Here is a 20,960-nt window from a genome sequence, read left to right as displayed (position 1 = left end):
ATTCAACTCAAGTTATCTGTAAAACTTCATGGGCAGCCTCATATGTGACTGTTTTATCTGCAAACATGAGTGTCACAGCTGCAGATGCCATAGCATAGTTTCCCACCTGGGATGAGGCTGCACTTGGAGAAGACAGCTCTAGACACTTGAGGCATAAAAAGGTCAAAGAAGAGATCCTAAAGACAATATTATGATTATAGCAAGCAAAGAAAAAAACCCAGGAATCTCCTCCCATGTTTATTTGAGAAATTATAAAAACCTTTTGATAGAGTTGGGGGAAGATAATGTCTGTGGGCAGAGAAAATACTCTTTCTCGGCCACAAGATACATCTGGTCAAAATGGAGAGGCTTCACCAGATCTGAAACAGAAGAACAAAGTTCAAGTTCATATTGGCTGAGGACCTGACAGGACAAGCAGACTCATGTCCACTAATAGAAAGACTTCAAAAACAAAGCACATGCATATAGTCATATTTCTGGCAAACAAACAAAGGGACCAGCCTTTCAACAGCAGTATCTACTGAAGGCTGGGCCGTTGGGGAATATGGTTTCAAATAATTTATTTAAACAAGACAAGATTCTGATCTTGTTAGACTGGTGAAAAACCAAAGTAATTCCAAAACCATCTAGCCTGGGGTTCAAAACCTTAATATTGGGGGGGGGGGGGGGGGGGGGGGGAGAAAGGGAGATCTCCTTTTTCAGTAATATTGACATAAGAATTCTGTTTGATCTTTGTGGGATATGCTTCAAACATTGTTTCATTTTATTAAATAGGAAGGGTTTCATTTTTTTTCCTGCTTTATAAAGGACCATCTTTATTACTTCTTCACTTTTGCTGTCTCACAATTCCAAATAACTTGGAGTTTTCTATTTTCTGGTTACACCCTTCTCAATGGATTTATAACAAACTTTATTGTATATGAAGATCAAAGCACTCATCATTAATCTAGCACAATTATCAGATGTGAAAAACAATGCAGAAAAAACAAATATAAAGGTTTCTTAAAAAGCAGGGTGTGTGGGAAAGATGGAGACCACTTTGGCAGCTTGCAGGACAGACTGGCAGTTGCCTTTGCACTAGGGAATACCAGTTACATAAGCACATATTCTTCCAGAATCTCTGAAGTGTCAGGAGCAGTTCCCAGACCCTCTCTAGCACCTCTTAGCCACACCAGCCATCCCTTTGTGCCTGGGAGCCACCGCCCTGACCTCACTGACCTTCTCCATGTGCATGTCCATGGCTGCTCTGCAAAGTGTGCCTGCAAGGCTGGACCCAATCTCTGCTGGCTGGGAGCTCTGAGATGTATGGAAATGTCAGTTCACACACTGGAGCTGAGGAAAGGAGAGTCTGCAGCCAGGCCATGTGCCCCAAGGCAGGCCAGGGGCTCCCCCAGCACTGACCTGGCAGCTCTGAGCTGGCACTCTGACCTGGCAGCTCTGAGCTGGCACCCTGACCTGTCACCCTGACCTGTCACCCTGAGCTGGCACCCTGACCTGGCAGCACTGATCTGGCACTCTGACCAGCCCATGCTGCTCCCCAGCCATGCTGTCCTGCCCACAGTGTCCATGCCCAGCCCAGGCTGTGGCTCCCAGCAGCTCTGCAGGCAGCAATCCCAGGGTATCTCTGACCAGCTACTTGAAAACGAGACAGCCGCCTCTACTAACTCGTCCTCAGTTTCGATTGAATGATTGATTGTTTTTAAACTAGTGCATTGTATATTTTGGGAAAGAATTTATGATTTACCAAAAAATTTCCTGCTGAAATAAAGCCAAATGGAGGCTGGTCTGGGCCAAGTTGCTCAATGTCCATGAACAAGAACATGTTTTTCTTTTTCTTCCTTTCTTGTTTTATGCATGCTTCTGGACTCATTTCATCAGCTGTCAGTAGTTAAATACCATTTCAGAAAAGGGTTTATTATTGTAATTTCCTCAATTATTCTGTTTTTTTCTGCTATGGTCTCCTGAAATAAAATCAGTCAGCTAAAGTACTAATAAAATATTTTCCCCTGCTGCTCCTTGCAAAGGCCCTTCAAGGTGCTATACTTCTCCAGCTGTTTGTGCCTTGACTACCATGACCTTAACTGAGAGCTTTTCCTGTGTGCTCCACTTCTGCTTTGCAAGGGACATCACTGACTGGTGCTCACAGCCACCTCATGTCCCCAGACCATACACAATGCCACAGCAGTGCATGACTACCAGGAAAGGAAATCAGTGAGAAATAAAAATGAAAGAAAGAGCTCTTTTTTCATTACATTAAAAAAAAAACCAAACCACAAAACCAGAACAGATATAGTAAGAAGTGAAAGCAATACAGTTTAAATACATAAATGTCAATGGATTAACTTAAGCAAATGCAGGTATTCCTCTAGGAGCGTGTGTCTTTTGAAATATTAAGTCAAATATACATTAAATATTTGGAAAAATCTGGTTTTGAAGTTATATTCCTTAGAGGAAAGGAAAGCAATTATTTTTCATGAGAGGCTAAGCAGAGCAGAACCTACCCTCTGGCAGAAGGGACACACTGGGGAAGCAGGGGCTGCTCTGGCACCATGGAGATCAGGAAAAGGCTCTTGCTGGACCTCATAGGGCTTTGGATGAGGATCCTGACCATAAATGATGGTGGAACATGACAATACACAAGGACACCAGGCAGCCCTGGTGCTCCCTCGCTGCTCCCCCCAAAGCAAGACTGGAACACAATGCGTGACAAAGGCACAGAACGAGGCAGCCAAAAAATCATGAGCCTCAGATGTTTAGAGTGTGACATCTGCTTCTGGCTCAAGAAATTCCTATACTGAATTCAGTTGCCTTTCCTCCAAGACACCCAACAACAGATAACCTCAATTTATGAGTTCTAATACGTTTATCTTAAGCACAGGCAGAGATTATTTGGCGCTCAATGGAAATGCAACTATCTAAAAACCAAAACTAAGCAAAATCTATTTATGGCTTTGTAACTGCCCTGTGAATCACAAATAACTAGGCCAATGTATTCAGCGTCAAGACATTCAAAATCATGATTCAAGCCTTGAAAACAAGCGTTTGGCTACAAGAACTCAGCTTTAAAAAAAAACGAAAACTGAGGCTTTTAAAATTAATCTCTCCTATTTTGGCATTCATACCTCTTAAAGTCATTAGAACTGGAAATGTACATCTTTAAAATGCAGCTGTGAGTCTCCCTTGTTCACTTGACACCAGGGCAAAGGGCTTTTAAAGGGACAACCAGCAATTCTGAGTCCAGCAATAAATTACCCAGATTAGTTTGTCTTTTCACTACTCCAAATGGTTAAGCAGGTACCAAGCATAGAGTCTCATATTGGAAACAGGTTGCACAGAAACAGCTCAGTGTTCTGGTGTTTCAATACATGCATTTCACACACACACACAGAGGGGGTAATGAAGTGTCTGTTGAAAACACCAGGAACCTTCCACTGTGTCTCAGGGCTTTGCATCATTCATACCTTCTGCTTGAATTTAATATCTAAAATTAATAAACCCCCAATAAACAAATGTTTCACTTTACTGCAAAAACAGAGAACAGCAGAATTTACAGAACATTTGTAAATCAGCACTTCTCCACTCTGTGCAATTCTGCACTCCCTCATTTCTTTTGTAGAAGGTAAATTCACTGAGGCAGGCAAAGCTGTCAGTGCCTTTGTGTTTGTACAGCATCCAGCACAGAGGAGATCTGCTGGGCTGTGTTGGGTTCACTACTTTCAATTTGCTCTCACCTCCACACTTCAAGGCTGCAGCAGGCAATAAAAGCAAAAGTGCCAAAATACTGCAAGTGTGCATAGTCTCACTTCATTTCTAGCCTACCTGAAAGCAGAGGTACCAGGGACTTTGTGAGCTTCCAACAGCCCTAGGCCACCCAGATTAGATAAACTGCAGATAAACTCCTGGACACTGTGATGTCTATCTATGTGAAATCCAATCTTTTGAAGTTCATCTATCCTTTTCTCTAACTGCCATTATCTGTTCCTTTGAGACACTGCATCCATCCCTATCAAAGTTATGTAAGCTCCCTCTGATGCCCAGAGCAGTCCCTCTGTAATTTGTAAAAATGCAGCCTCTCATTAAATTCATTTATGACTTCAGCACTTGATGCATACAATATTTTATCAGCTTTTTCTCAGAGACACACATTTATTTTATCATCTGATACTTAAAATAAGTCTTGCAAATAAACAAAGGAAAAAAAATCTGTGTGCCACATAGGAAAAAAACCCCTAAATATATAAAAGGTTTAGCTATGCCAAGATTGCTTAATTCTGATTAGCAATGACCATTAAGCAATCATTTATGGATTTACTGTGAGTGTTCATAGATACTAATGGGTTTTAGAATTCCTTGGGAATCCTCAAAGGTCAAAGGAAGAAAATGAACTATGAAGTGATAAAAAATGTATTAGGTGACTAATGGACAGGTTGTATATAGAATGGTTCCAGGAGAAAACGTTGAATTTTACCACTCAGATTTATGTAAAAGCAAATCCTGTGAGCAGTGGCCCTTCACCACTGATGAATCTAACAAAGAGAAAATTAAAATGCTTCATGGGGAGGCATTCCATGGTGTGTTTTTCTCTGTCACTAAGAATACTTAGGAGATGGCAAGGTCACTGATACTAAGTCAAAATTTATTTGGTTTTTCTTCAGTGGGTATCTGTTTGCTCTTTATTTAACTTCAAGCTTGTGACCATACATTTACATTTTTGCCTATTTTTGCGTTCTATGCAATTCAAGAATCAAAGGTCTTCCAAATTAAAGGAATATATCTTTATACCACTTAGAATAATATTCTGGCCCTGCTGGGAGAGAAGGGAGCTGTAGAAGCTGGCAGAGGCTGACACACCTGGATGTGGGTACAGTGAGAGCCCAGCCTGGTGTGTGTGCCCTGCCCAGCCTGGTGTGTGTGTGCCCATCCCAGCCTGGTGTGTGTGCCCATCCCAGCCCGGTGTGTGTGTCCATCCCAGCCTGGTGTGTGTGTCCATCCCAGCCTGGTGTGTGTGTCCATCCCAGCCTGGTGTGTGTGTGTCCATCCCATCCTGGTGTGTGTGTTCATCCCAGCCTGGTGTGTGTGTCCATCCCAGCCCGGTGTGTGTGTGTCCATCCCAGCCTGGTGTGTGTGTGTGTCCATCCCAGCCTGGTGTGTGTGTCCATCCCAGCCTGGTGTGTGTGTCCATCTCAGCCTGGTGTGTGTGTCCATCCCAGCCTGGTGTGTGTATCCATCCCAGCCTGGTGTGTGTGTGTGTGTCCAGCCCAGCCTGGTGTGTGTGCCCATCCCAGCCCGGTGTGTGTGTTCATCCCAGCCTGGTGTGTGTGCCCATCCCAGCCTGGTGTGTGTGTGTCCATCCCAGCCCGGTGTGTGTGTGTGTGTCCATCCCAGCCTGGTGTGTGTGTCCATCTCAGCCTGGTGTGTGTGTCCATCCCAGCCCGGTGTGTGTGCCCATCCCAGCCTGGTGTGTGTGTTCATCCCAGCCTGGTGTGTGTGCCCATCCCAGCCTGGTGTGTGTGTGTCCATCCCAGCCCGGTGTGTGTGCCCATCCCAGCCTGGTGTGTGTGTGTCCATCCCAGCCCGGTGTGTGTGCCCATCCCAGCCCGGTGTGTGTTCCCATCCCAGCCCGGTGTGTGTGTCCATCCCAACCTGGTGTGTGTGTGTCCATCCCAGCCCGGTGTGTGTTCCCATCCCAGCCCGGTGTGTGTTCCCATCCCAGCCTGGTGTGTGTGTCCATCCCAGCCTGGTGTGTGTGCCCATCCCAGCCTGGTGTGTGTGCCCTGCCCAGCCTGGTGTGTGTATCCATCCCAGCCTGGTGTGTGTATCCATCCCAGCCCGGTGTGTGTGTTCCCATCCCAGCCCGGTGTGTGTGTGTGTGTCCAACCCAGCCTGGTGTGTGTGTTCCCATCCCAACCCGGTGTGTGTTCCCATCCCAACCTGGTGTGTGTGTTCCCATCCCAGCCCGGTGTGTGTCCATCCTAGCCCGGTGTGTGTGCCCTGTCCATCTCAGCCCTGTCCATCCCACCCCCGCAGCTCCAGCAGGAGCCTGGCACCGGCGGTGTCCGTCTGTCCGGGTGCTCGGCCAGCACGGGCTGACTGCTCGCTGTCACACCCCCTCCAGCGTTTCTGGCAGGCTGGGCTGGTCCCGGCACACCCGGCCGGACGAGGGACACTGCGGGACACTGCGGGACACGGGGGGACACTGCGGGGACACGGCCGGGCGGGGCAGCCCTGCTCCCATCCCTCATTAATGCGTGGCTGTGGAGCCGTGCGCGGCTCGCATCCAGCCTGCGAGTGGCAGAGTTTACTCAGCCCTCCTGGCTGCAGGCACTCCGACCATGGAGTATTCTTCCCGGTACCATCGCTCAAAGAGTGATGACAAATCCAAAGGGGTTGGCTTTTGGTTTGGTTTTTTTTTTTAAGGTAATTTTTGCGTATTTTTGCATTATGAATGGCAATTTCACTGAGCAGGGAAATACATTTGGCTTCTTGTTAGAAATACTTTCGTTCAGAGCAGCAGAAAGCAATCAGAAGTAAATACAACCTGCAATGGGATGTATGTCTATTACCTACATTAATTCTCAGGGTTGATACCACACTACATACCTTTAAAATTATGTTATGAAGATGAAGTAATTCCATTTCAGTTTTTGAATAATGTTCCAGATAGACAAAACTTTTAGCTTGTCAGCAAAGTCACTAATCTAAATAAAATTGTCCACATATAAGGAAAATGAGTTTTGGGGTTTGGTTTATAATTGGTAATTTTCTGCAGAAATCAGAGCTTTGTTGGGTTTGCATATTTTTAAAAATTAAAATTATATACATATATAGGGGAAGAAAAGCAGGGTAAGTGGAGGGGAAGGGAAGGAGGAGAGGAGAGGAGAGGAGAGGAGAGGAGAGGAGAGGAGAGGAGAGGAGAGGAGAGGAGAGGAGAGGAGAGGAGAGGAGAGGAGAGGAGAGGAGAGGAGAGGAGAGGAGAGGAGAGGAGAGGAGAGGAGAGGAGAGGAGAGGAGAGGAGAGGAGAGGAGAGGAGAGGAGAGGAGAGGAGAGGAGAGGAGAGGAGAGGAGAGGAGAGGAGAGGAGAGGAGAGGAGAGGAGAGGAGAGGAGAGGAGAGGAGAGGAGAGGAGAGGAGAGGAGAGGAGAGGAGAGGAGAGGAGGAGAGGAGAGGAGAGGAGAGGAGAGGAGAGGAGAGGAGAGGAGAGGAGAGGAGAGGAGAGGAGAGGAGAGGAGAGAGGACTTTTCTAAACTTTTCTAATCCAGCTATATTAATTCCAGAGACTGAATGCACAGGAACAGAAGAAACCTGCAGTGCTGCCAGCTTCCTCCTTCCCTCTGCTTGGTCCCTCCTGCCAGTAAATAATATACATGTGGGTTGTGATAGACAGGAGTTACTGTATTACTGCTGCCTGCTTCAACACAGGGGGTTGATGTGAGGTCTCCTACTCTCCATGAATGTCCTACCTGCCAGACTAAGAGGGATGAAGAGGAGGAGCCGCTCTTCTTAACCGTTTCCACTCTAAACTGCTTACACACTGCCTGAGGGGAAAAAAAAAGCTGTGGTAGATAGTGATGGAAGAAGAAGCAGAGAGAGTCAACACACGGGATAACTACAAAAATGCTGAATTACTTATGCAAAGGATAATATCTTCATCTTCAAGAATGAAGACAATTAGCCTATAAAACCCTGTGGTGCAGTATCAAGTCCTAATCCTAGGAAACAGACTCTTAGACAAGCACCATAAATACTGAGCCATCTATGGGAAGACTTCCTCTCACTAGCATAATAAATGCAATCTTTTGAGTTTATTAAGTGTGCCTAGAAGTTAATTGAAAGTATTCATTTAGTGAGCAAAATTAACTGTTTCAATAGTATGGAAAAATTGAGTGAATATTGATTGATTTGATTTGAATTTTAAATCACAATTTATATCAGGAAGGAGGAAAGGGGAAGAAAAGCTAACAAAGTGAGTGGATCCAATGGTCCAAAGCAATTTGGGATTTACTATGGCTAATATTATATGCATAAGTAGTTGTTTTGCAGAAGAAAGACTATGTTGGAGAAGTCAGTTCATTAGAGTTCAGTATATGTAGGATAGGGGAAATCTTTGATCAGTTCAGAAAGAAGGCAAGGTGTTTAATTTCTTTAATCTTAGTCAATAGCAACAAATAAAGTAAGACTGATAATAGCCCAGGGAGTCTATTGGGTGCTCGTATCTGGAAGGAGAACAGGGTGTCACTGATCAATGGTTGTCTCTACCAAGCTGCATTTTTCCTTTCCAAATTGTCATGACCAAAGCTAGTAAAAGTTGAAAGGAGGATGGATATCTGCAAGGATAATCGTTAAGGTGTGTGTACTGCTTTCACAGCTATTAGATCAAAGCCCTTTACTGAACTATTTTATTATCAGACTTATAAATCAGTCTCAGTTCATTTTACAAACATTAGTACTCCCATCAATTACATGCATTTAGGACTAATGGTTTTACAGGAATGTTAATAGTACAACTTTATTTCCTGAAAACCATCACTGAAGACTATTAAAAAGTTATTAATTGCTGTATGCAACATGCAGAATTATTTGTTTCTAGTTTTAGACTACCAGTAAATTGGCATGTAAGTACATTTGCTAACCAGTTAAACTTCATGGATATCAAATTTAGTAAATGAAAAACCATTTATAAGCCATCCTTGTCCAGGTTTCCTTCATAGACATGGTCTAAGTACACCAGGATCATTCTACTGCTGCCCTCCAAAGCCCTTAAGAATGTGATACAGCACTCCAGACACTGCAGGGATCCTAGGGGATGGGGCACAATGTCCCCAGGCAGAAGCTATTTTACCAGGCAGGGACAAATGTCAGGTCAAAGCCTGTTGGCTCAGATAGAAGTGATGGGTGCTGCACTGAGACCTGAACAAAACAGAAAGAGCACAAGAAGATGCTTGAGGAGTGAGGGTTTCACAGAGAGAAGCTTTCTTGTGTAGAGCGTGTAACCTGTTGTAGGAATGCTTTGGGCTCTGGCTCATTCCATACCTCAGAAATTTTGAAGCACCTCCTATATTTACTCAGGCATCTCCCATTTTACTCTCCAGCCCCATGGTAATGTAGGTGCCTCTTCAGATGCACAGATTTAGCTGCAGAGTACATAATGAAACTTGCTAGATATGATATTCCTCTTTGTGTGTGAAATTGACTGCCTGTCCCATCCAGACCTACTCTTAGCCATACTGAGTGCTGAAGTTCTGTTTCTGATTTCTAAATAATAAACAACCAAGGCTCAAGATGTGTATGTTGCACGAGCTCATCTTATCTGCTCTCCCTTTCTTGCTGTGTCATGAACCTGAGATCTCGGTTCATTAGTTTAAGGGGCTGTTTACACCCAAGAGGAGAAAGGAAAGACAGATCCTTTGAAACCTGTGGAGCTACCCTGATTTCCACCAGCTGAGGAGACAGTTCCAAGAGACCTGTCAGGCAATCTTTAATGAACTATGTGGTGTGCAAAGCAAACTTCAGATCTCAAGGACTGCACACTCTTCAGCTTCCATTAGGTCAGGTAATTATGATTATCTCAAAGGTTTGTAAAGTAGGAGTAGAAAATATCAAAATAGAAATCATAGCTACCTTTCATAACCTCTCCCTAGGGTACAGCTTTTAGTCATGTCAAGCCATGAATATGCTCTGTTCACGGGTCTTAGTAAATCATGCTGCCTGAAGGAATTAAAGTAAATTGGAGGTACCATTTTACAGCTGAATATTTATGTCAATCCTTCATTCCAGAGTGGTTCAACATTGCCTTGACCTTCACATCCCCCTTCAGATTCAATCTGTTACCCTCAGTGAGTATAAAGGCTATAAAGAAGCACCTGATCATAAAATCCACTTGGAATGCTTTCTTAAACCTCCACCAATTATCTATTAAAAATTCTGGTTTTTACAGACTTGCTCTCCTAATGAAAACCCAATAATAGTTTATCTGCTTTAAACTATTTCTAGGCATCTGGACAAAAGTCTTGACAACTTGATATAACCATTGATTGATGTGACTAAATAAAATCATCTGAGTACTTTAGTGGATAATAAGAGGCATCATCTCTTTCTTTATAAGCAAGAATCTGATATGAAAAAGAAGATATGGATGGCCTGGCAAGCACCTTCCTAGATCCAGCCACCATCAGCCTTGGAAAAGAAATATAATTTATACAATATTCATAATATAGAAAAAATGGATTTAATTCAGTGGAGAAAGAGATGCAATGAGCTTATATCTTCACCAGAAAGCCTTTTAATTTGCAAGGAGCTCTTACACTGTAAAGGAAAAATACACCATAAGTAGCTGCAGCAGGGTTTCCAGTGAGTCACCCCGAGAAAACCGAGCATAACCAGGAGCTGCTTTGGCTTTGGCAGGATTAAATCAGCCCAAAGCAGAAAGCTGGACCACGAAGACAAAATAGCAGCTCAGGGGGAGATTTTAATGTAGTTCTGTAGTGTTCTCTTAAAACAGAAAAAAAACCCAGTTTCTTTTTCTTTGTCATTTTCACTTTCTTCTCCCCCCTCAAAATAAAGTGGGAGTTAATCTCTCTGCTTTTGAAGAACAGCTCATTGATTTCACTTTATTCTGCATTCATCATCACAATTTCCCCCAAGGTGCACTGGCATCCCTGTTTGCAGTCAACATCTGGATATTTTTTTTAATTTTGTGGTAACTGCTCCAAGAGTTCCATCTGCCCTGGCTGCCCCTGATGCCACATTAGCAACTTCTGTGATGACCTGCCTCAGTGAGACCTCTGACCCCATCTCTTCATCATCTGCAGCTCAGCTGGCACTCTCCCTTAGCTGACTGTGATCCTTTCCTCCTGATGCTGCCCTGTCCCACATCCCTTTGGGCTCTGTCATTATGCAGACATGGAACTTCCAGGGCAGTTTCCTCCCCTGCCACCCCCTCTCAAGTGAAGGAGCCCTGTCTGTCTGACTGTAAGTCATCTCCCCTTGTTCATACCTCATCTCTGGAGATTCTCCTCATAGCTTATTCTCAAACAGCTTCAAACAGCAACCAAGAGTGCTTGTAGCTGGCTGAATACATGAGGAGTGACAAGACAAATCACACAACCCTTGGCTGCAACCTTTCCCTCAGTCCTCTCACACAATTAGCTGCTTCCACTTAATGCATTATTTTATCTACTAATAGCTTCATCTGTGTCATGGAAAGTTACGTCTTGTTTTGTGCAAGAGATCCCAGTGCGAAAATAACATCATATGTCAGATTTTGCACCTCACCCTTTGCAACTATTAATCAAAAAAGAGCAGCCTTTGTGTAAAGCATTTCTATTACTGCAGGCATAATGTCAAAATCACATTTCATGAAGATCCTTCACATCAGAAACTGAAGGATTAGTTATGGCTACTGGTTTCAGGCAAGAAAAAAACAAGAAAAGCCAACCTGAGAGGTTAAAATTAATTTTAGAGAGCAGCACCACACAGAGAGAGGGACAAGTTCTGCTTCAATCCAAGACTAAGTGCCCAAGGCCAAAGCTGAAATTCAGCTACTACATGTGCCAGGGGGCAGTGACTTTTTGTACCTGCTGCAGTTTTCACTCAGCTAAAGGTTTGATGATGGTGGCTGCATGGTCCTGCTGAGGAGCAGTGAGGCCACTTGCTCAGTCCACAGTGCACCAGGACCTGCAGGGCAGGACTAGCAGTGCCTGTAGCCTCCCCCTCTTATTTCATTGTCTCATCCCACCAGCAAGAGAAGGCTCTCCCTCTGCCAGCATGTAGGAGAATGGAGCACAACTTCTTTTAAACATAACTGGAGCCAGCCAAAGGAGCAGCCAGGTTTTGAAAGAAGGGAATGACCACAGGCTGGTTTCCAGACGACTTGCTGACACTGATTTTCAGAGGAGAAGCTGGAAGCCCTCTGCAGGAGGGAGAATAGTTCTCACACTACAGGGTGAAGTGAGTGATCCTTGCCCTGAGCATATTCCACTCACAGGGAGAGGGTGAGAGGGTCTGCCCAAGGCAATGCTGTCCACTTTGGGGATGCCTGTCCTCACTCCATGCTCTGCATGAGAACCTAGGGATTTGATTTGGGGGTGTTAGTATGATTTGGAGATGGTGTTACAGTCCTGTAGCTCTGGAGTCTTTAGTGGAGATTAGTGCAAAAATTATTAAATTCAAAAAGATTGCAGAATCCATACAGAGCCAAATACATTTTTTTAGCTGGGGCACCCAAACTGCACTTAGAGTTTGCTTGTCCAAGTCACTGTGAGAGCTAACAAAAATAGATATATTTTTGGTCTAGGAGCTTTAAAAGGAAACTTGACAGCTGAGAGACAAAATATATTAATTCTGAGACTAGTTTTTGGCAGGACTGGGAGGACTACTGAGATTGTCTGAAAAGTCTCTGGAAGTTCAGCACTGTCCTAGCAACCATGAGAATGACATTAAAGAGAGCAGATACAGACCCTGTCCAGACCACAAACCCCAGATGTACCAATCCCCAGGTCCACTGGGCTCTTTTAAAACAGCTGACATTATTTTCCAGCTTTTTAAATTTCCAGATTTTTAAATTATCCCAGCTTTTCTGAACTGACATAAATCCAGACAGGGAGTTAAGGCTGGAGACAGGAGAAACATATCCAGTTCTTCAATTCCCCATTGAATGCTGTGATGGGACTTGAACTGGCAAGAGGTTTGAATTGAAGCTGCTCCAGATTTTCTGTGAAGCCAGCATACCAGAAGACCTCCAGTCCCTAAAGCATTTTTTTTTTTATTACAGAACAAAATAACAAGCCAAACATTAAAATCAGTAAATAGGAGAAAACTCAGAATGCCTGGATGACACTGATCAAGAAAAAGGCTTTAAAGCAAAGCTCCTTGGTGACCTTGCAGGATGGGATAGGTTCTCCAGCCCTGTGCTCCAGAGGTTTCCTGAACCATGCTAGTTTAGGTCATCCCCCTGATGTTCACAGCTCCTTCAAATCCCACATACAATATGCTTAATATAACAGAAAAAGTAGAAGAAAAGGGTGTAGATTAATTTTCATCCTTCAGGAAAATTACAGGGTGATATCCATCCCTTCTGTGGAGTTACAGAATGATTAAAAATGGTTCTTGAGATGTTTTCTTTCTTTCCCCAAGAAATGAGAGGAGATCTGTGTTTCAATGCAATACTAGAGTTGATGGTGTTCTTGCCCTGAAATCAAGCAGAACACCAAATCCATCTTCTAATTTTATTTGTATTAGTCATAGTGTGATGAAGCTGGAGGAGGCAAAGAAGAAAAAAGTAGGGTTGGCTTTAATCTTGTCACAGAAACTGTTAGTGGAATAAAAAAGTCATCAGTGTCCAGGCTTAATGCTAATTACTATTTAGCAAACTGATAGAAAGTGGAACAGTGGAAACACAGAGAAAACAGTTCTGAGGTAGGAAACTTCGGGCTGTATTTGAGCAGACACAGATGTGCAGACCAGAGCCCCATGTCCCAGAAGATGGAATGTCCCAGCTGCAGTCTGCACTGGCTGGGACAAGAGGGAAACATTTCATGGGTGGGAGAGAATTAGGTGCTCTCAGCAGCACATGATCAGGCAACAGGGAATCGTGGAGAGGGAAGGAAATGTCCAGTTTGGGGCATGAGAGGTGTCACACAGCCTGACACAGCACATACTGGGTGCAAAACATTAGACATCTGCCAGCACTGCTGGCAGGGCGAGCTCAAACAACTCCCAGGCAGATTTTAAAGCAAGTGTATTTTGGGCTTTGGGTTGGAAGCAGCCACTGTGAGCTACACCCTGGCTGTGAGGGTGCAGAAAAGTGAGGGTGCATCCCCAGGCACAGTTTCAGCTCATCTCAGAAGAGTTTCTGTGAAAAGATGCACAAGATGAAACTGCTCCCACTAGTCTGGCTGAGTGCTGGTGGAGGCTTCCATCCCATATCCAAAATTACATCTCTGTACTCTTCTGTCAGACAGTGATGACTGAGAATGGCAAATACAGTGTGTACTCCTCTGGCCTCCAGGAGCCTGTGTGCTCCTTCAAGCAACCTTTGTTCAGCTCCTGAGAGTTCATTGGTTTTTTTAATACAGACACTGCAAAAGCCAGAACTAGATTAAATCCACTATAATGAGTAAAAAAACTTCAAGAATTTGGTCTGGTGATCTTAATGAATTGCTGAAGAGTATGTGACTATGTGTCTTGGAAGACATCTCAGGATTACCTGAAGAAGGATTAGTTCTTTACACAGCTACACACATCAGTCTTTTAGCTTCTTATGCAAAGTATTAACTTCTTTAGCAAAATGTTCTTCATGACCTTTGATTTCTACTCTCTGTAAGGATTTATTATCACAACAGAATAATTAATACCAGGCGTTATCCAAAGCAACCCCTAAAAAAGGAATTCACATATTTGCATCCTTTTCAGTATTTCAAAAATCTTTAAAAGCTTTATATTGTTTTTATATAGAAAGAGTTCAGGAACAAGATACAGCAAATATTCTCTGTGTCATTTGAACTCAGTTTGGTACACTTGGCCTTCCCAGGGCAGCTCAGAGCTGTCTGAGGTCATCATGCTTCCTAATGCTTGAAGAGCAATGAGACTGTGCTGCTTCACAGGGAAACTCAGTGTTGACTGAGGAATCCAGTGTCTTTTGGGGAAAGAAAACCTGTATGCATCATCACAACAAAGAAACAGATTCATTTTATTCTTACCTCTTACTAATTCCACATTAAAATCAGATGGTTCTACGTGTAGTTCAAGGGACTTATTCCTGGACTCTGGAGATTTGAGGATGTGAGGACCACAATCAAACACTTCAGCTCCAAGAGTCATATGAATTATTTCTTCCTGGAGGGCTGATTCTAGATTTAATGATTTAAGTGGGAGTATCTAGCTTATGGACTGCAGCTTCATCTGCTGAATATGTCATCATTCACAGTGGCTTACATGTGCTGCAAGCTAATTATCATGGAAATAGAACTGATTAGGTTGGGATGGAGAGCAGAGGCTGAATCTCAGATCTTGTTTCTGCTTTCTCCTTGGTTATGATGCAAATAAGAACATTAATTAAAATGTTTGTAGCTTATGCACTGCTTGCACAATGGCATTGCTGTCACATTAAATTACAGTTCTGCTAAAATAGAGTTCTGTGATTAATTAATTAAATTGTGCTATACAAGAAACTGGAAATCACATCTGCACAGAACGTTTATGATACAAAGAAGGATTTGAGCAGTTTGTGAGGAATTACCACTCATAATGATGATTTCAGAGAGGGGCAACCATGTCCTTTTCCACAGGTTCTGCTGTTCTCCCCCTTACCTGCCTTGGGCAGTGAGTGGGTGCCACAAGCAAAGGGAGCAGCAAAGGCTGAAGCAAAGGAGTGAGAGGTAGCAGAGCTCTGACTGAGCATCCTCAAAGCTTCAGCCAATGCAGCTGAGAGGGTGAGAGCAGGCAGCAAACTGACCCAGAAAAATAGGTGGTGGCAACCTTATTCCTCCCCCAGGAGCAAGAGGGAGCAGGAACTGAATTGTGACTTTCATTGGCAATTTGATCTTTGCTATGCTCCCAAGGCAGTGAGACCATGCCCTGCCCCTCACCTTCGTGTGGATTGCAAAGTCAGTGCTAAAGGAGATAACCAGCTGTAGGTCTTTCAGAGAGCCTGAATTTAATCCCCCCAGTGAGAGCATTCAGTTATGTATTTAGAAAGGAAAAAGGTTTCTACACGGTATAAATCCTTGCTTGATAATCCCCAAGCTAATGGGGAAGGCATTCAGTAGTAAACTACAGTCCTTGGACAAAGACATCTGTAACCAGACCGGAGCTCTATGATTAAACTCAAATTCACAGATTGGTTACATGCAGCTAATTTTATTCATTGAGAATACATGACCCCCCTAAGCGGATGTTTAAATTAAGTAAGAATATTGATGACAAATGTTCAAAATGTAAGACAGATGCCTGCAACTTTTGGCATGAAATTTGGAACTGCCAAGAGGTTTGGGAATACTACTCTGGGGTCATTAGGAATTTGGATTTCCAAAATGCTCCCCAGCTGCTGATCTCTTCAGAGGCTGCTATACTTGATCTTGGAAAATTAGAAAATCAGTACAGTAAGTGATGCCATATACGTTGCTGGATTGGTAGAATGCATAAACAATTGGAGAAACTTCCCCCCTTTTCTACGAAAAATGCAGTGCAGAGAGGACTGTTGATCTGAGTCTGGGTTTAAACAGACAGTGTAAAAAAATAATTGCTGTTTCTTTAAAAATTGATGTTTGAGTTGTCTGGATCTGGCTTTCACACTGTTTCTGAGCCCAGGCGTGACCACTGGAGCTCAGCTGCGTGTTGTGCTGCTGTTTCCCATGAGTGCACACAGATCTTCTGTGCTGCAGGCAAGGCCACCACTGCTCTGCTGGTACCTATGGAAAAGGCTCTTTCTCAGGTAAATAAACAGAATTAAATCATTGAGAAAAGAGGGTGAAGGCTTGGTGTGTACCCCACAACAGACACCAGGTAGAAATCCCCAGAGTACGTGTGGGGGCTGGATCTGACACCCAGGAAGTGAAGGGAAAGAATCTCATGTTATTTTAATTATCTCCACACTAGATCCATAATTGCAATGCTATAAACAGAGACACTTTGCATGGATCAGATGTCAGACCAAAATGGGGAACAGAATCCACGTTTCCTGCCTATACTCTGACCTGGCAGACAATCCTGTTTTTCCAGTGCTGAGTCCCATAGCTCCTCCACCTAGGGACCTGATGAGAGCTCCAGATTTTCCTTAACCATGCCAAGCTGCCAGAGGTGGGGCCTTCGATCACAACCCAACATTTACCACTGCTTGCCTAACTGACCTGGGAAAATCTTGCTTCAGTTTATGGAGTTATGTGATCCGGCTACACTAGAACTAGGAATTCTAGAAGACCATTGAGGTGTTTGATGTCTCATTTTCCTGCCAACACCAAGAACAATTTATCCACTCATAATTGCTTCATAGCTAGGCTGATAACTGGGGGAAAAAAAGGTGTGTGTTACTAATACTGTGTTTTTCCTAAGGTTGCATGAATGTAGGCCAGAATTACAGAAAAAATATTTTAACCCAATTTTGAAAAAAAAGAGAAAAATTAAAAAGAGAAAAATGCCTCTTTTTTTAAACTACTATGAAGTTTAGTTTTCCACAATGTCCATTGGCATCTTGCTCAGCAATTCATTTTATTAGTACACACTTTCTGGCAGTAAAAAGGGAGATAGCAACTAATATAATTAAGACTGCAAAACAACCTCTAAACTGAAATGTGTCTCTCGGCAGAACAAGCATAGGATTGTTCATTACAGTGCTCTCCAGGAATAACAAAAACAATTCCCAAAAATGCATTATTAATGGACATTCCCAGAATTAATGATAAAACAAACCAGATGTTCTCTTATATTTGCCTCATAAATGCAAAGTCAATATGCCAAACCAAAAACCCATCTTTGGAAAGCTGTAGGCTGTTTATGAAGGTATTTTAACTATATTTCTCTTTACTATAAGAGACAGAATTTCTTATCTATTGTCTAAAATTACTTAGTTATGATGCTACATCGATTAATGAAGAAAGGGCTCATGCCCAAGAGGAAAGTAGGTGAAATGTACAATTTTACATAGAGCTGCATTTACTATAGAGCAGTCCATTTCAAATTAGACACATTTTTAAAAAAAGAAACCCACAATATTCTTACACAAAGAATACTCCACAATCAGAGTCACAACTTCCTCCTATAATATTTTTCAAGTATAGCTGAAGACTAAAAAATCCTTTACCAAACAAGTTTTATCTATATTAGTAGGTAGCAGTTTGATATTTATCCCTCATGGAACATGTTTACTCACATGGAATGTATTTCATCCCCCTGAATAAAGGCTGCAAAAGTCAACTGAAGCTGATAGAAAGAAAATACTACTGATAAAGTAAAAAGAAAATTATACATATGCTAATACCTTAATGTAATAATATCAAACATGGTGGGCCATCTGGTGTCAATCATCTGCTGAAGTAAATGGACCTGGAAAAATTTGCATCAGATTAAGTTCCTGGACTGGTGTGCAATAATTCTGTGCACAATGTTTCTTAAGAGAATTTTGAAAGAAAACCATTATTACCATTATATGCTTTTGAAAAGTTACAAGTGTGCATCAGGAGTAAAGAGTGAACAGCAATCAAGTGCAAGGGCTGGTATCAGAAGTTTGGTACCTTTAGTTTGTAAATAAAATTAGAAAGACGAATAAGATTTTCAAGAAAACATTAAGTTCCTATTTTATATAAATACTTGAATCTAACCACTGTTATTTTAAATTATTGAACAGTGTGTGTGTTTTGTTTTCAGTAGCACTTTCAGTTGCCAAGAGACATGCAGAAAGAAATGGCAGCATTTATGCTGAAGGATATTGTAACGATGGGCTCTCCTGCAATACTGTGTGAAGGGAGCTCAAGCCATTGAGGAAAAGGCAGAGGTAATTTTTTATTTTGTGAACTTCACTAACATGCCATAGGTTGTTGGGATTTTTTTCAACAGATCAGTCTAACTCACACTGCATGCTGACCCTCCCATTAGCACTACTCCACTTGTCAGGTCCATGGAATGGACCACCAGCTAAAGCCTTTCATCACTCCTGGATTGCCATTGCACCTGAGCAGAGGAACAGCCTTTTGACCTTGCAGTGCCATAAATTACCATCTCTAGTGCCTCTGCTTTGCAGGCCTTGGAGACCTGAACAGTCTGAGCTACAGGCTCAGAACAGCATGCTGTGCACTGGGGCTGAGCACCACACAGCACACTTTGGGTCTCACTGCAGGCAGGGTCACCTTTTACCAAGGTGAGGCTGAGAAACATCTGGGACTCCCTGAATCCTCTGCAACTCCACTTCTTGAGATAAAACAACCACAACACTGGTGTTTAGCTGTGCAGATGATGAGTGAATCACAATCAACATGTTTCCTAACAAACAGGTCATTTTCAGCCTTCCTCTCCCAAACTTTAGAGAGTAATGTAGATAGTCATAACAAATACACACATGTCCTTTATTCTTATGAGTGGGAACATGGATGGGAAGGTGTTAGTCCCTGTGTCTCCAACAGGTCAGTGGTTGAAGTGAGAAATATGGGAAAAGCTGCTGAACAGAAGAGCAATTAAAAGTATGTCCCACCTTGGTTTGTATGCTTTGCATTGGTCAAGAAATACAGGAAACAAAGGTGGGTGCACTTCTCAGAAGGTGTGTATAGAGACCTTAAATGAAAATGCTGAATATTAAACAAAACCACTTAATCTAAAAGAAATAAGTAATAAAATCTTGTTTTTCCATTTCACACCTACTCATTCCTAACAAAGTTTAGAAGGATCTCTGACAGTCACCTTGTCCAAACTCTTGCTCAGAGCAGGGATTATACATGAGTTGAATGTCAGTCTCTTCTCCTGGGTAATAATTGACAGGAAGAGAGGAAATGACACACCAGAGGAGACTTACATTGGATATTTGGAAACATTTCTTCACTGAAAGACTGGTCAAGCTCTGGAACAGGCTGCCCAAGAAAGCAGTGGAATCATCACCACTGGAAGAGTTCAAAAAGCACAGAGATGTGGCGCTTAGGGACATGGTTTAGTGGTGGACCTGTCTGTGTTAGGTTAATGGTTGGATTCAATAATTTTGTAGTCTTTCCCAAAGTTAATGACTCTATGATTCTCTGTTCATGTATTTTGCATGCTCTAATGACCTAATTCTCATTTTCCCAGCTGCATGACCTGTTCTCTCACAGGTGACATTATTCCAGTGCTTTACTTGAATCCTCCAGGCTTAGAGGTAATTGATAACAAATTATTTGGCAGAAGCTCAACTTCTGTGATTAAAACTTACAATGTCTCAATTATACTGTATTGAAAAATAAGCAGTCAAAACACTTTTGAACAAAAATACGTGTCATTCTACTAAAAAATCTTTGTGAAGTATTTATGTTAATGTCCACAGGCACATTGAAATCTTCTACTAAAACTTCAATAAGGGAGAAGATTTCCTCCTGAGATAGAAGCTGTAAATAAACTTGATAGGAGGAGAAAGTCCACCATAGCTGCTGTGGTAGGTACCACAGAAACCTGGTCTGATCCACAAAGTGCCCAACTCCCTGGTGAGAACATGCAGGATCCAACCTAACCCACATGGGAATGAGTTTCCATGCTGTGTCCCAGAGCTACCCAGCCTCTCCTCAGTTTTACACCAAGTAATGAATGCAATCCTTGTTTTCTCTTGTGTTACTGCTATTGGTAATTTGCAGGCATAGGGAGCTGCAGAAGCAGTGAGGTGTTTTTTGTGCTACAGAGATTCCCAGTCTCTGGGATTCTGGTCAGACCTGCTCTGCCACCCAGCCAGGATCCCAGCCACAGCCTTGCCTGCACCTCAGGAGAAGGGGCAGAGCTGCCTGGGCAGCACTCAGCCCAGACTCTGCTTGCTGTGCCCCAGAGCAGCCCTTGGCAGAGCAGCTGGGGTGGGAAGGGCCCTCAGCAGGGCAGGTCAGCCCCTGCCCCAGCACAGCCCCTGGGGCTGCTGTGAGCATGGATGCTGGGCAGCACCAGCAAGGGTAGGAGCCCCAGGGGCAGTGCTGGCTTCCCTGCTTTGGGTTAATCTCTAGCAATCAGAGAATCAAAGGCACTAGTTAGCACCTGGTTGGTTTTGAGGCACAGTTTTCATGGTCAGATTTTACATTTTCTGATTGTGGCCTGCCAGCATATGTTTGATAAAGGTAGACATTGGGAACGTTATGGTTCCAAGGCCAAGTGTTGCTGTTCTCTGTAGTGGGAAAACAGGGGCACAATGGTTTTCAGGTGCAACTCTCCCTCTGGCCACAGGTAAACTGGAAACCCCTTTTCATTTTTTACATGGAGACTACAAACATAGAATTTTTATATTTTTGATATAGACTTCACTATTTTATCATTGTT

Source organism: Erithacus rubecula (genome assembly GCF_903797595.1).
Source record: "Erithacus rubecula genome assembly, chromosome: 3".
NCBI classification, from domain to species: domain Eukaryota; kingdom Metazoa; phylum Chordata; class Aves; order Passeriformes; family Muscicapidae; genus Erithacus; species Erithacus rubecula.
Note: the sequence above shows the minus strand (reverse complement) of the source record.